The following is a 13,646-nucleotide window of genomic DNA, read 5'->3' as shown; positions in this document are numbered from 1 at the left end:
ACTGTTATATTGATTCTGAAATGTAGGATCTTGCCTCATTTTAAGGGCAAAACTTTGTTGATCCATAGATTAGACCATTCTTCATATGCACAGAACGAAAGGATTAAACAAGTCTCAGGTTATAAATGTTTATTCTGTCTTTCCTATTGGTAAAATATTGTAATATGTACAAAATTGCCTTCATTGTCTTTTAAGACATGTAATACTTTTAATTGATGCTGCAGTTCATCTCTTTGTGATGTTCCCTAAAGGACGTGCACTCACATATACTTCCATGGCCGTGATAGACATAGCAGTTGTGCTATGTACAAGTCTGGACAATAGTGTTACTTTCAGACCTGTATGGACTTACTGTACGCTGGCCTTCACAGTGCCACCAATATTACAATTTGACATATTTTTCCTATTTTGTTTCACTGGCATTTCCATTCCCACTTTAATTCCAATATATAGGGGGCTATGTAAGAAGTGCAGTTTTAAGTGATTATGTTGTTAAGCAGAATAGCAAGTTAGTGCGTTTTAATGCAACCAATGTGTGTCAACGTCTATTTCACAAAGAAAAAATGATGCTGGGGTAGTGAGAGATGGAGATTGGATGTTGTCTGTACCACACATATATAAATGATACTACAAACATGCAACACTTTTGTTCGTCATAAATACGGCAAGTTTTTTGGGACATCAACAACAAATGCACATCGATGCAAACATTTCTTAGTGCATCCACACGTATGAACATAATCAGTCAATCATTTATGTAATTGATGAACTATGTATTTGATTAATGGTATTAGGAAAAATTAATATACCTTCATAATTCATGTACTGTTCAATTGGGTTTCATTAACACTTATGTAGCCGGGACCCCGTTCCCCCCCCCCCCCATTGGTTATGGGGGTGGGGGAGGTTCACCTAGGGAACGCTCCGATAACAGAGGTTCCGCGCAAGAGGGAGCCGCCATGTTAGGTTGGCGCCAGCGCAGAATTGGTCCGGCCGGAGGTTGCGCATGCGCAGGGCAGGGACAAAAGCCCGCGAAGGAGGAGAGCTAGGGGAGGAGGGGAGTTAGGGGACTAAGGGTCCCAGCAGCCCCCGCGTTTCCCCTGTGACGCGCCAGAACCAATCAGGTACGAGATGAGGGAGGAAAAGGAAGTGGAGGGGTGCACGAGAGTCAGAGCTAGCTGTCGGAGGAAGGAGAAGGAGCTCCGGTGTAGGGAGGCTGCCGCCCCTACCTAGGCCGCATGCCCCAGGCCCAGTTAGACCCTGAGCCCCAGTAGCATGCAGCGGAGCTAGGGACTGGCCATAGTCAGGTTCCGGATCCCTTTACTGTGCTACGAGTCATACCAGGACAGTGCTATATCCGCGGGAGGCCTGGGACCAGGCCCCGCTACTAAGTCGCAGCGTGTCTGGGTGGGATCGCCCCGGACACCTACGGGTGACGTCATCTACGTCCTCACCGATCCTTTGTGAAGATAGTTGCAGAACCGGGTACAGGAGTGCCCGGCAGGTAAACGCCAAGTGCACCAACGGTACCATTCTCACTCCCGGACACGGTGGCTGCGCAGTCACACACATATACACCCACTGACTCACTTGAAGGAGGGTGGAGAATGTATTCCAAGAGGGAGCTGGACACGGGTGGGATCACCCGATGGAGGGAGAGGGAGAGTGAGCGTTCAAGGACGCTGGTAGTAGTGTCTCCTCTAGAGAGGGGCACCTGTGATTACGTTGCTGGTTGCTACAAGTAAAACATATTGGTTATGGTATTGCTGTGCGTGTGTGTGTTCATGTACATAAGTTCCTGCGAAGACCCACTTCCCCTAGGGCGGAAGCTATCGCAGGTGGAGGCGCTGCACCAAGGCATAAGTATTGTGAGCACCCCAGGCTCTCCGTGGCAGAGGCTTAGGCCCTGTGAGCCTAAAGGTTATATAGCACATGGTAGTGGTCTGTGTTCGATAGGAAGCAGGGCTACACTTATAAGATATTTTTGTGCCTATATTTATCATGACACACTCCACACGAATAATAAGATGACGTGTGTTGAATATACATGAGAAATGAGATGCCAACTGTAACAGGGCTTTAACCCCTGTCTAAAAGGGCTCCAAATAGAAAGCATGGATCTGAATGATGCGTCAAGCAGGGAGCTGGTTAATTGCAGCTACAGACAATTAGCCAGTCTCCACCTGGCTCAACAGACAGGTAGAACGACCTCCTGCATAAACTGCAGGGGATCTCTCTAGCACAGGGGAGGTGTGTGCTGCCAGAGAGAGATCCCAGGGAACAAGCCCCTCTATTCCAGGACACATCGGTCCTTGGAACCGCCAGGGGGTTCACCCCACGGACACCATCCCAGACCCGGACTGCAGGAAAGAGCCCTGGTAGCAGTAAACTGTTTGGACTTTGGGTCAGAGGTTGGTAAGAGGCCTATCCTCCCAGCCCTGCAGATAGGGACTGGGAGTGTGAGGCAGCCCTGTAACGGAGCGCTCACCACAAACAAGGTGTGACCACGAGGCCGAGGTGGGGATTTGATATAACACCAACCCACAGCCGCGTGGGCGCGCCTGGTGTGTAGATTGGTCGAGGTAGCCGGGTCGGGGTAGGAGAGGTCTGGATGCTCAGTAATACTTGCCGAGGTCGGTGATGGAGAGTAGCAGATCGTAAGAGGTACTTAGGTGTGGTCTGGATTGGTGAGAGGCGGATCGTCGTGGTACTTTGCCGAGGTCAGTATTGGAGATGTGCGGGTGGTCGTACGTAGCCGAGGTCAGGAGAACAGAAGAGCAGAGTCCGGCAGAGTAGCCAAGGTAGGGAACAAGGAGCAGGAAAAGACTGTGTAGGCGAGACAGCAGTGACCACTTCGCTAGCAGGATGGTTTATGCTCAGCCATACTGCCAGTGTGGCAGCTGAGCATATAAAGGGAGATAGTCCAATGAGAAGGATGCATATTCCTGAGTAAGCTGGACTGTGGTTGGTTGCTGGAAACAGCACAGGTGAATAATCAGGCAAAGGAATCAGCAGCAGGTGTAGTATAGGCAGAGGAGCAAGGAAGGTTCTACACACGTGTGCAAGTGCCGTGCATGGCAGGTGCGTGCTGTGTGACGGTGGCATCACCGCGCGAGTGTAGCCTGGAGGCGGGGACGGCATTTAGTGCAGAGTGTGGTCCGCGCGTGCGCTTAGATGGAATACTGGTATTCGCGGGCAGGCGAGATGTGCTGCAGGAGGCGCGGATCACCCAGTCGCGGGTTGGGGTAAGCAAGGAGCGCGCCGAGCGCCGAGGATCACAGATCCTTACAAAGGGAAAGGCCTGTTTGTTTATTTGTGTGCTACCTTAAAGCTGTATTGTTTGAAGCTATGGGCTGAATTAAAGCAAAGGTTAATTTTCCCCAAATATGTGTCCAGGGTTGCACCTCGGCACTCGTCTCCTACACCAGCATATGTCTCTAAAGATTTCAGATAAGTAAATGCATTGTTAATGCTGTGCACTCTTTCATTTCGTTCTGAAAACACAATTCTTTATACTGTACGTAGCTCACAATGTTTTGCAAAATTATGGAAATGCACTTTCAGTTTACTGCAAACATTGGTAGTTTTCCATATGTGAAAGTTATTAGTTGTGTCTGTAGACTTGTAATACTTAGTATGAATTCAATGTGACACCTTTTCAGGGTTGTGTACCAAATGTTTGCACAAACTTTATTATTCTTTCATAAAGAAGACTTCGATTGACTCCTATGCCCTTTTGTAATGCATTTCTCCTTGGAAAATTCAATGTAAAGAGAAGAATGCATTAATTTGTTTCTTGCAAAGATATTCAAGGTTGTTAGATAAATTTGAAGTATAAAGATCACAATGGAAATTGAAGTCATCAACTCTGTTATTAACATAGTGCCCCAAGTCTCAATGCCAGCATACACTGCTTCCATCGGCTGAATCTTTGTCTCTGTGATATATCTAGTTCTCAGATACCATGAGAAGGACAGGGTTACAAGTAAGTGTTTTTGTACCTTGGTCTGCAAAGTTTGCTAATGGTACAAAACTACCAGTGGATCCACAGGTTCCACATCAAAGAGGAGTGATCCTTTCCCACTAAGCTAAGCTGACAAGGAGAAACGGTCTTCTGCTTCTCTCCACAGAAGTCTTACGAGCTGTATGCCAAGGAACATTTCAGAAGAAAACATAGAGCCTACCTGAATGCCTTCTCCTTGTAGATATAACTGCCACCCTGCCACTGATCGTCCAGGGCAGGTGTACAGTCATCCAGGGCAGGCGATGGTCATTAAGAGATCTCATTTTCACAGATCTCTCTCAAGTCCAACCCTGTGCCAAATTTTCAGAGAGTGGGAAATAGTTGAAAGGGTTTTATTAAGGATCAGCCTAGTCTTCTTATGGAGCCACAGCAGGGCAGAGCAATGAAGAGGCTTCACAAAGGAGTTATCTATTTCAACCCATCTAACTGGATGAGGGGAATCATGCCAGGCCACCAATTGGCTAAATAATCACTAAATAATACGTTTGTCGGCAGGGAACTGCAAGACAGCCTTCTGCTCATGGTTGTATCAGAACGGTTCTACATATTCTGGGTGTCTTCCGTTTCCATACAGAACATATTCTTCTGAAAATTTTGTAAATCACGAGCCCTGATGGGGAAAGGAAGATATCTAAAAAAAGATGCTAAATCTTTGGAAGTAGGGTCAAATGTCATTTTTAATGCATATATCCTTCCTATTTATGTTATCGAATAGCGAAACCATGGCTCAAGATTTTTCTTGAGGGATTGATACATAAACGGGAAGTTGGCTTGATAGAGGGTCGAATATGACTTGATTAATTTTATTCCCAGATAATTGATAGTGCTCTTTAACTATTTGAATTTGAAGTTTAACAATGCCATCCTAATTGACTCAGTTGTAAGATTAATATTAAGCGCTTCCGACTTAGGGGCCTATGCACTAAGCGGCGGGGAAAAAAGCGGCATTTTTTTTTTTTAAATTCGCCATTTTTGGCAGCGTTGCTATCACGGTATGCAGAAAGCCCTGAATATCAGTGATAGCAACCTTTGCAAAAATGTATTTATTTATTTATAAAATATTTTACCAGGAAGTAATACATTGAGAGTTACCTCTCGTTTTCAAGTATGTCCTGGGCACAGAGTAAAACAAAATAATACATGGTTACAAATACAGTTACATAAATGAACAAGGTATACATTATATACAAGACATTGCATGCACAGTTAAAGAAAATATATATTATGAGCGTATGAAACAGTTACAGACCAGATTAAAGTGTGAGACAGCCTTAGATTTGAAAGAACTTAAGCTGGTGGTGGATATGAGAGTCTCTGGTAGGTTGTTCCAGTTTTGGGGTGCACGGAAGGAGAAGGAGGAACGTTCGGATACTTTGTTGAGTCTTGGGACCATGAATAGTCTTTTGGAGTCTGATCTCAGGTGATAGGTACTGCATGTGGTAGGGGTGAGGAGCTTGTTCAGGTAGCTGGGTAGCTTGCCCAGAAAGTATTTGAGGGTGAGACAGGAAAGGTGAACTTTGCGCCTAGACTCTAGTGGTGACCTATCTAGTTCTTTGAGCATTTCGCAGTGATGTGTGTTGTAGTTGCATTGGAGAACAAAACGACAAATTGAATTGTAGAGGGTGGCGAGAAGCCGACGGCGAGACGATCTGCCCTCCGAAAAGGCCTTACCAGCGAGTTCTGTCTGCTGCAGAGAGAGAGAGTCGTCTCTCCCTGCGCAAATCTCGCCGGAAATTAAAGTTGCTAAATAAATTTTTTATTAATAATGTATATGAGCAGGGGGTCTCCGGAGCAGAACAGCATTGGTTTCAGGTCCGGAGACCCCCTGTTTTCCGAGATACAGGTCCCGTTATGGGGGGCCGGCATCTCCTATGCATTTGATTCCCACGGTGACGTGACGCAAGACATTTAAATGCATAACGGGGCCTGTATCTAGGAAAGCAGGGAGTCCCCGCGCCTGAAACCAATGCGGTTCTGCTCCGGAAACCCCCTGCTCATCTACACTAGTATTAAATCCCCCTTAAAAAATCTTTTTAAACGCATTACCTTAGCGGATATCCACTAAGGCAGTGTTTCCCAAATGGGGTTCCGTGGATCCCTGGGGTTCCACGGAGCAGTCCCAGGGATTCCACCGTGGCTCCCTCCACCCCCCTCTCCCCCCATTCCCCCATAGCGGCTGTGGAGAGGGTGAGCAGCCACGAGGAGAGAGACTGTTTGCTCCACTGAGGCTCGTGCGGGAAGCCCCGGCTCTGCACGCTGCGCGTTATGGGAAGATGCCGCTAGCGCAGCTGGCTGACCCGTGGCAATAGCTGCCGGTGAAGAAAGTGGAGAGCGAGGTGCATGAGAAGGGAGCGCGAGGAGGGAGCGCGAGGAGGGAGGGTGGTTACAGCTCGCGCCGGAGCAGGAGAGCAGTGACAGGAGAGGAAGGCGCATGGGATATCTACTTATAAGGAAAGTGTATGGCAGTATAGAAAGGTGTGAGTGAGCAGGGGAGGTGTATAGGAAGGAGTGAGGGGAAGTGTATAGGGAGAAGTGTATAGGAAGGGGTGAGGGGAAGTGTATAGGAAGGAGTGAGGGGAAGTGTATAGGGAGAAGTGTATAGGAAGGAGTGAGGGAAAGTGTATGGGAGAGTATAGGAAGGAGTGAGGGGAAGTGTATAGGGAGAAGTGTATAGGAAGGGGTGAGGGGAAGTGTATAGGAAAGAGTGAGGGGAAGTGTATGGGAGAGTATAGGAAGGAGTGAGGGGAAGTGTATAGGAAGGAGTGAGGGGAAGTGTATGGGACAAGTGTATAGGAAGGAGTGAGGGGAAGTGTATAGGAAGGAGTGAGGGGAAGTGTATGGGAGAGTATAGGAAGGAGTGAGGGGAAGTGTATAGGGAGAAGTGTATAGGAAGGAGTGAGGGGAAGTGTATAGGGAGAAGTGTATAGGAAGGAGTGAGGGGAAGTGTATGGGACAAGTGTATAGGAAGGAGTGAGGGGAAGTGTATAGGAAGGAGTGAGGGGAAGTGTATGGGAGAGTATAGGAAGGAGTGAGGGGAAGTGTATAGGGAGAAGTGTATAGGAAGGAGTGAGGGGAAGTGTATAGGAAGGAGTGAGGGGAAGTGTATAGGAAGGAGTGAGGGGAAGTGTATAGGGAGAAGTGTATAGGAAGGAGTGAGGGGAAGTGTGTAGGGAGAAGTGTATAGGAAGGAGTGAGGGGAAGTGTATAGGAAGGAGTGAGGGGAAGTGTATAGGAAGGAGCGAGGGGAAGTGTATAGGAAGGAGTGAGGGGAAGTGTATAGGGAGAAGTGTATAGGAAGGAGTGAGGGAAAGTGTATGGGAGAGTATAGGAAGGAGTGAGGGGAAGTGTATAGGGAGAAGTGTATAGGAAGGAGTGAGGGGAAGTGTATAGGAAGGAGTGAGGGGAAGTGTATAGGAAGGAGTGAGGGAAAGTGTATGGGAGAGTATAGGAAGGAGTGAGGGGAAGTGTATAGGGAGAAGTGTATAGGAAGGAGTGAGGGGAAGTGTATAGGAAGGAGTGAGGGGAAGTGTATAGGAAGGAGTGAGGGGAAGTGTATAGGAAGGAGTGAGGTGTGTGTGTGTGTGTATATGTGTATGTATATAGTATATATATTATATATGTATGTATATAAGTGTGTGTGTGTGTTTGTGTTGTATAGTAAAGGAGCAACACGTGTATTGTAGAGCAACGTTTCCCAAATGGGGTTCCACGGAACTGAGGTCTTTTAAAAATGTATTGGGACAGTGGGGGACTTTTAAAAAACCCTGGCGTTCCATGAGGTAAAATTAAGTGTTTTGCGAAAAAATCAAACATTTAAAAATTGCAGCCGCCAGGAGGGACGGAGACACCAACACCACTGCGGGCTCCCCCCCCCAACACCACTGCGGGCTCCCCCCCCCAACACCACTGCGGGCTCCCCCCCCCCAACACCACTGCGAGCTCCCCCCCCAACACCACTGCGTGCTCCCCCGCCCCCCCCCCCAACACCACTGCGGGCTCCCTCCCCCCCCTACACCATAATAATAAACAAAGATCTGATGTTATAATTATCATATAAGTAAGAGTAAAACCTTATAATTTTGTCCCCCTGACGGGCACGTATAAAGGGCGGCTGCATTTATTTATGGGACATGAAAGAGGACAAAACGAGTAGTTGCCTTCCCCCTGGAAAAATGTAACTTTCAATTTAAAGGTATTTGATCTTGAACCAAGAAAATGTTTCGCGCGTCTTTCTTCTTTTTTTTTCATGTGCTACGCTAAAAATATTGAAGGGGTTCCATTTTGTTGTACAAAATAAAAAAGGGTTCCACGAATAAATTTAATTGGGAAACACTGCGCTAAGGTAATGAAGCTGCTTTAATGTAACTTTTATTAATAGTGTGAGCTGATCCGCTTTGATTTCAGCCTTGGGGACCCCCTGCTTCCAGAGTTACTGTCCATGGTATTTACATAAACCGGTGACGACACCAGGACGCGTAACAAAATTATTACAAATCAATTTGTAATATCAGTTTTCGACCTCAACTCCTGATATGTCTGAATTGCCACGAATTCTTCTGGCCAAGAGTTTAATTGTAAGGGCAAAAAGGAATGGGGATAGAGGACAGCCCTGTTTAGTTCTATTTTGAATGGGAATCTGTTTAGATATCTGTCCCACGTTTCTTGGGAATCTATATAGTAGTTTTGTCCAATTTACAAAATTCCCCTTAAAGGTCAAAACCTGCATTGTAGTAAAAAGATATCTCCAGTCCACTCGTCAAATGTCTTCACAACATCCAGTGAAAGCAGCATGGTAGGGGAATTGTGTATTTTGACTGTATGAATCAGATGTACAGGCATACCCTGGTTTAAGGAGACTCACTTTAAGTACACTCGCGAGTAAGGACATATCGCCCAATAGGCAAACGGCAACTCACGCATGCGCCGGTCAGCACGTCCTGAACAGCAATACCGGCTCCCTACCTGTACCGAAGCTGTGCGCAAGCGGGGACACTATAGAGCCTGTTACACATGAGTTATTTACATCAGTTATGCACGTATATGACGATTGCAGCACAGTACATGCATCAATAAGTGGGAAAGGGTAGTGCTTCACTTTAAGTACATTTTCGCTTTAAATACACGCTCCGGTCCCATTGCGTACGTTAATGCGGGGTATGCTTGTATATTACACGCTCCGTCCCATTGCGTACGTTAATGCGGGGTATGCTTGTATATTACATGCTCCGGTCCCATTGTGTACGTTAATGTGGGGTATGCCTGTATATTACACGCTCCGGTCCCATTGCGTACGTTAATGCGGGGTATGCCTGTATATTACACGCTCCGGTCCCATTGCGTACGTTAATGCGGGGTATGCCTGTATATTACACGCTCCGGTCCCATTGCGCACGTTAATGCGGGGTATGCCTGTATATTACACGCTCTGGTCCCATTGCGTACGTTAATGCGGGGTATGCCTGTATATTACACGCTCCGGTCCCATTGCGTACGTTAATGCGGGGTATGCCTGTATATTACACACTCCGGTCCCATTGCGTACGTTAATGCGGGGTATGCCTGTATATTACACGCTCCGGTCCCATTGCGTACGCTAATGCGGGGTATGCCTGTATATTACACGCTCCGGTCCCATTGTGTACGCTAATGCGGGGTATGCCTGTATATTACACGCTCCGGTCCCATTGTGTACGCTAATGCGGGGTATGCCTGTATATTACACGCTCCGGTCCCATTGCGTACGCTAATGCGGGGTATGCCTGTGTTACATACATGCTCCGGTCCCATTGTGTACGTTAATGCGGGGTATGCCTGTGTTACATACATGCTCCGGTCACATTGTGTACGTTAATGCGGGGTATGCCTGTGTTACATACATGCTCCGGTCACATTGTGTACGTTAATGCGGGGTATGCCTGTGTTACATACATGCTCCGGTCCCATTGTGTACGTTAATGCGGGGTATGCCTGTGTTACATACATGCTCCGGTCCCATTGTGTACGTTAATGCGGGGTATGCCTGTGTTACATACATGCTCCGGTCCCATTGTGTACGTTAATGCGGGGTATGCCTGTGTTACATACATGCTCCGGTCCCATTGGGTACGTTAATGCGTGGTATGCCTGTGTTACATACATGCTCCGGTCCCATTGCGTACGTTAATGCGGGGTATGCCTGTGTTACATACATGCTCCGGTCCCATTGTGTACGTTAATGCGGGGTATGCCTGTATATTACACGCTCCGGTCCCATTGCGTACGTTAATGCGGGGTATGCCTGTATATTACACGCTCCGGTCCCATTGCGTACGTTAATGCGGGGTATGCCTGTATATTACACGCTACGGTCCCATTGGGTACGTTAATGCGGGGTATGCTTGTATATTACACGCTCCGGTCCCATTGTGTATGTTAATGCGGGGTATGCCTGTGTTGCATACATGCTCCGGTCCCATTGTGTACGTTAATGCGGGGTATGCCTGTGTTACATACATGCTCCGGTCCCATTGCGTGCGTTAATGCGGGGTATGCCTGTATATTACACGCTCCGGTCCCATTGCGCACGTTAATGCGGGGTATGCCTGTATATTACACGCTCCGGTCCCATTGCGCACGTTAATGCGGGGTATGCCTGTATATTACACGCTCCGGTCCCATTGCGCACGTTAATGCAGGGTATGCCTGTATATTACACGCTCCGGTCCCATTGCGTGCATTAATGCGGGGTATGCCTGTATATTACACGCTCCGGTCCCATTGCGCACGTTAATGCGGGGTATGCCTGTATATTACACGCTCCGGTTCCATTGCGTACTGTGACAGAAACCAGGGGTTGGTAATAAACTCCATATACAGGGCTCCCAGGATACTGAACAGTTTCTGTCCTGTCTAAGCTGAACAGGGCAGCCTCGTAGTACAGGCACTCCATTCCACAGTTTGTCTGCTGCCTGTTTTCTGTCACCTGTCATGCTGATTAGAGTTCAGGTATATAAGACCTGTTTCCTGTTTCCTCTGGGCCCCGCCCAAGAGCCTGGGAGGCTGCTGAACTGCAGAGGGGTGAGAAAGCCTCTTTCCCAAATCGCTTCATTCATTCTGTTAGTTTGTCTAAAGACTGCAAAGGTACTTATTTTGTTGGTGGAAGTGGACAAGCCACTTCCAACTCTGAGTCAGGGACATCTAAGTTTTAAGTTATCGCTCAGACGAGCAGCTTTTTGTTTGGCTTTGTTTTCTGTTTACACTGTGGCAGTCTCAGTGCCTGGGACTGAATAAACCAGGTATAGCCTGTTTAAAGGAACAGTACGTGACGTCTCATCATTTAACCTACCCTAAAAGACCGTGTTCTAACAGTCCCGGACAGACGGCGGAGCCCCGGAGTAAGCCGTTTGTCACATATGGTGGAGAATGCGGGCAGAGCACTAGGGGGTCTGCGGGTTGAAGAACTTTGAAGAAAAAAAAAAAAAAAAAAAAGTTTTTTTCATCCTCTGCAAACAAGATGGAAGACGTGGTGGGTGCGCTGGTACGCAATGTCGCTGCCCAGAAAGACGCGAATGAAACCCAGCAACAGCTATTAATAGCCCAGCATGAAACTAATGCAAACCAGCAGCAGGCGAATGCAGCCCAGCAACAGCTGCTAATAGCCCAGCAAGAGATTAATGCCAACCAGCAACAGGCGAATGCAAACCAGCAACAGACGAATGCAAACCAGCAACAGACGAATGAAGCCCTGCAAAACGCGAATGCACACCAGCAAGAGACAAACCGCTTGCTGAGAGAGGAGCAACAGCGGTTCGCTCAGGGCTTACAGCAGGAACTCGAGATCCTGAGGGGGACTATCCGTAACCTTCCACTGGCAGCGGCAGCCCCAGTTCCGAAAATGACCAGGGCAAGCCACTACCTTCAGAAGATGGGACCCTTGGATGATGTGGAAGCCTATCTTCTCACGTTTGAACGCATGGCACAGAGAGAGGGATGGCCAGAAGCTGAGTGGGCTGGTCTAATCGCACCCTTCCTAAGCGGCGAACCCCAGAAGGCTTACTTTGATCTAGAGCCAGCCGAAGCTAACGTCTATGCAAAGTTGAAGTTCGAGATCCTCGCCCGCCTTGGCGTAACCACGGCTGTTCGTGCCCAAAGGTTTCACGCATGGTCCTTCACGATGGATAAAGCCACCCGAAGCCAGATGTATGACCTCATCCACCTCGCCCGGAAGTGGCTACAACCCGAGATCAACTCAGCAAGCCACATCGTGGAACGTTTGGTCATGGACCAGTTCTTGAGGAAACTTCCCTCTGCCTTACGTCGTTGGGTCAGTCGGAGTGACCCCCACAATGCGGATGAGCTTGTGGCCCTTGTAGAAAGGTACAGTGCAGCAGAAGAGCACCCGCAACCCACAGTCGTGGAGCAACCCCACTACCCGAGGTTCCAGGACTCTTCCAGAGACGGTAAAAGGGTACCGGGGTTAAGGGGCGCTGAAGAGCGGCGACCACCTTCACGCCGCTCCAGCAACAGTGGTTCGCACACTAAGGGCAATAGCCAACATGGGGAGCCGGGAAAAGGCTCTAAGTGGGACACAGACTATGTACCTAAATGTGTAAATTGTCATGAGAGGGGCCACACAGCAAAAATCTGCCCACTAAATGATGAGCCCATGCAATGCAACAGCGTGGAACCTTATTCGCTGTTGTCCCAATGTATGGGCCCTAGCCCAGAGGACCCCTTGAATAACCATCTGTGGGCATTTGTAAAGGTTAATGGTAAGAGGGTTCGGGCACTTCTTGACTCTGGGAGCATGGTCACACTAGTGTCCGAATACCTATTGCCCATTAAGAAGAAACAGGTAAACAGTTCACAAAGAGTGGCAATTTGTTGTATACATGGGGATAATCATGAATATTCCACTGTTGATGTTTTTTTTGAAACAGAATTTGGTTCTTTAGATTTCAAGGTGGGTGTTGTACCCAAACTGGCACATGATGTGTTAATAGGGACCGACTTTCCCCATTTTCTAAAAATGTGGTCCCCAGCTCAGAATAGCGCCCAGAGTTCAATAGCGGACCATAACGAAGTGTTAGAAGAAACAAATCCTTTCCCTTTTTCAGAAATGGATGTTGACGAGGGCCCAAATAAGAAGGGGGAAAAGGAGGAGTGCTGTGAAATTCCCTTCCCCATCACTACTTTGGTAGGGAATACCCCAAATCAAGATGTTGATCAGGCACTTACCACCCCAGTACAGGATAAGACCCTCGCTGACCTAGAGGTCAGTCCTGGGAGTTTTAAGAAGGCCCAGTGGGAGGACCCCACATTAGCGGTAGCAAGGGGAAATATACGGGACCAGAATAGTACTCATGGCCAACCAGATAGGTCACTTGCTTACCCCTACTTCGAGGTAGAGAACGACCTAGTATATCGGGTTGATAAAAGAAAATCAGTTACAACTAAACAATTGTTGGTACCACGGACATTCCGTAACGTAGTATTACACCTCGCACATAGTCATCCATTGGGGGGACACCTAGGGGTGGAAAAGACAAAAGAAAAGGTTCTCCGAAGCTTTTATTGGCCTGGGGTTCTGGCAGAAATTACAAACTATTGTTCCTCATGCCCAGAATGTCAGATCACCGCCCCG

This window comes from Ascaphus truei, chromosome 12 (genome assembly GCF_040206685.1).
Source record: "Ascaphus truei isolate aAscTru1 chromosome 12, aAscTru1.hap1, whole genome shotgun sequence".
NCBI classification, from domain to species: Eukaryota; Metazoa; Chordata; class Amphibia; order Anura; family Ascaphidae; genus Ascaphus; species Ascaphus truei.
Note: the sequence above shows the minus strand (reverse complement) of the source record.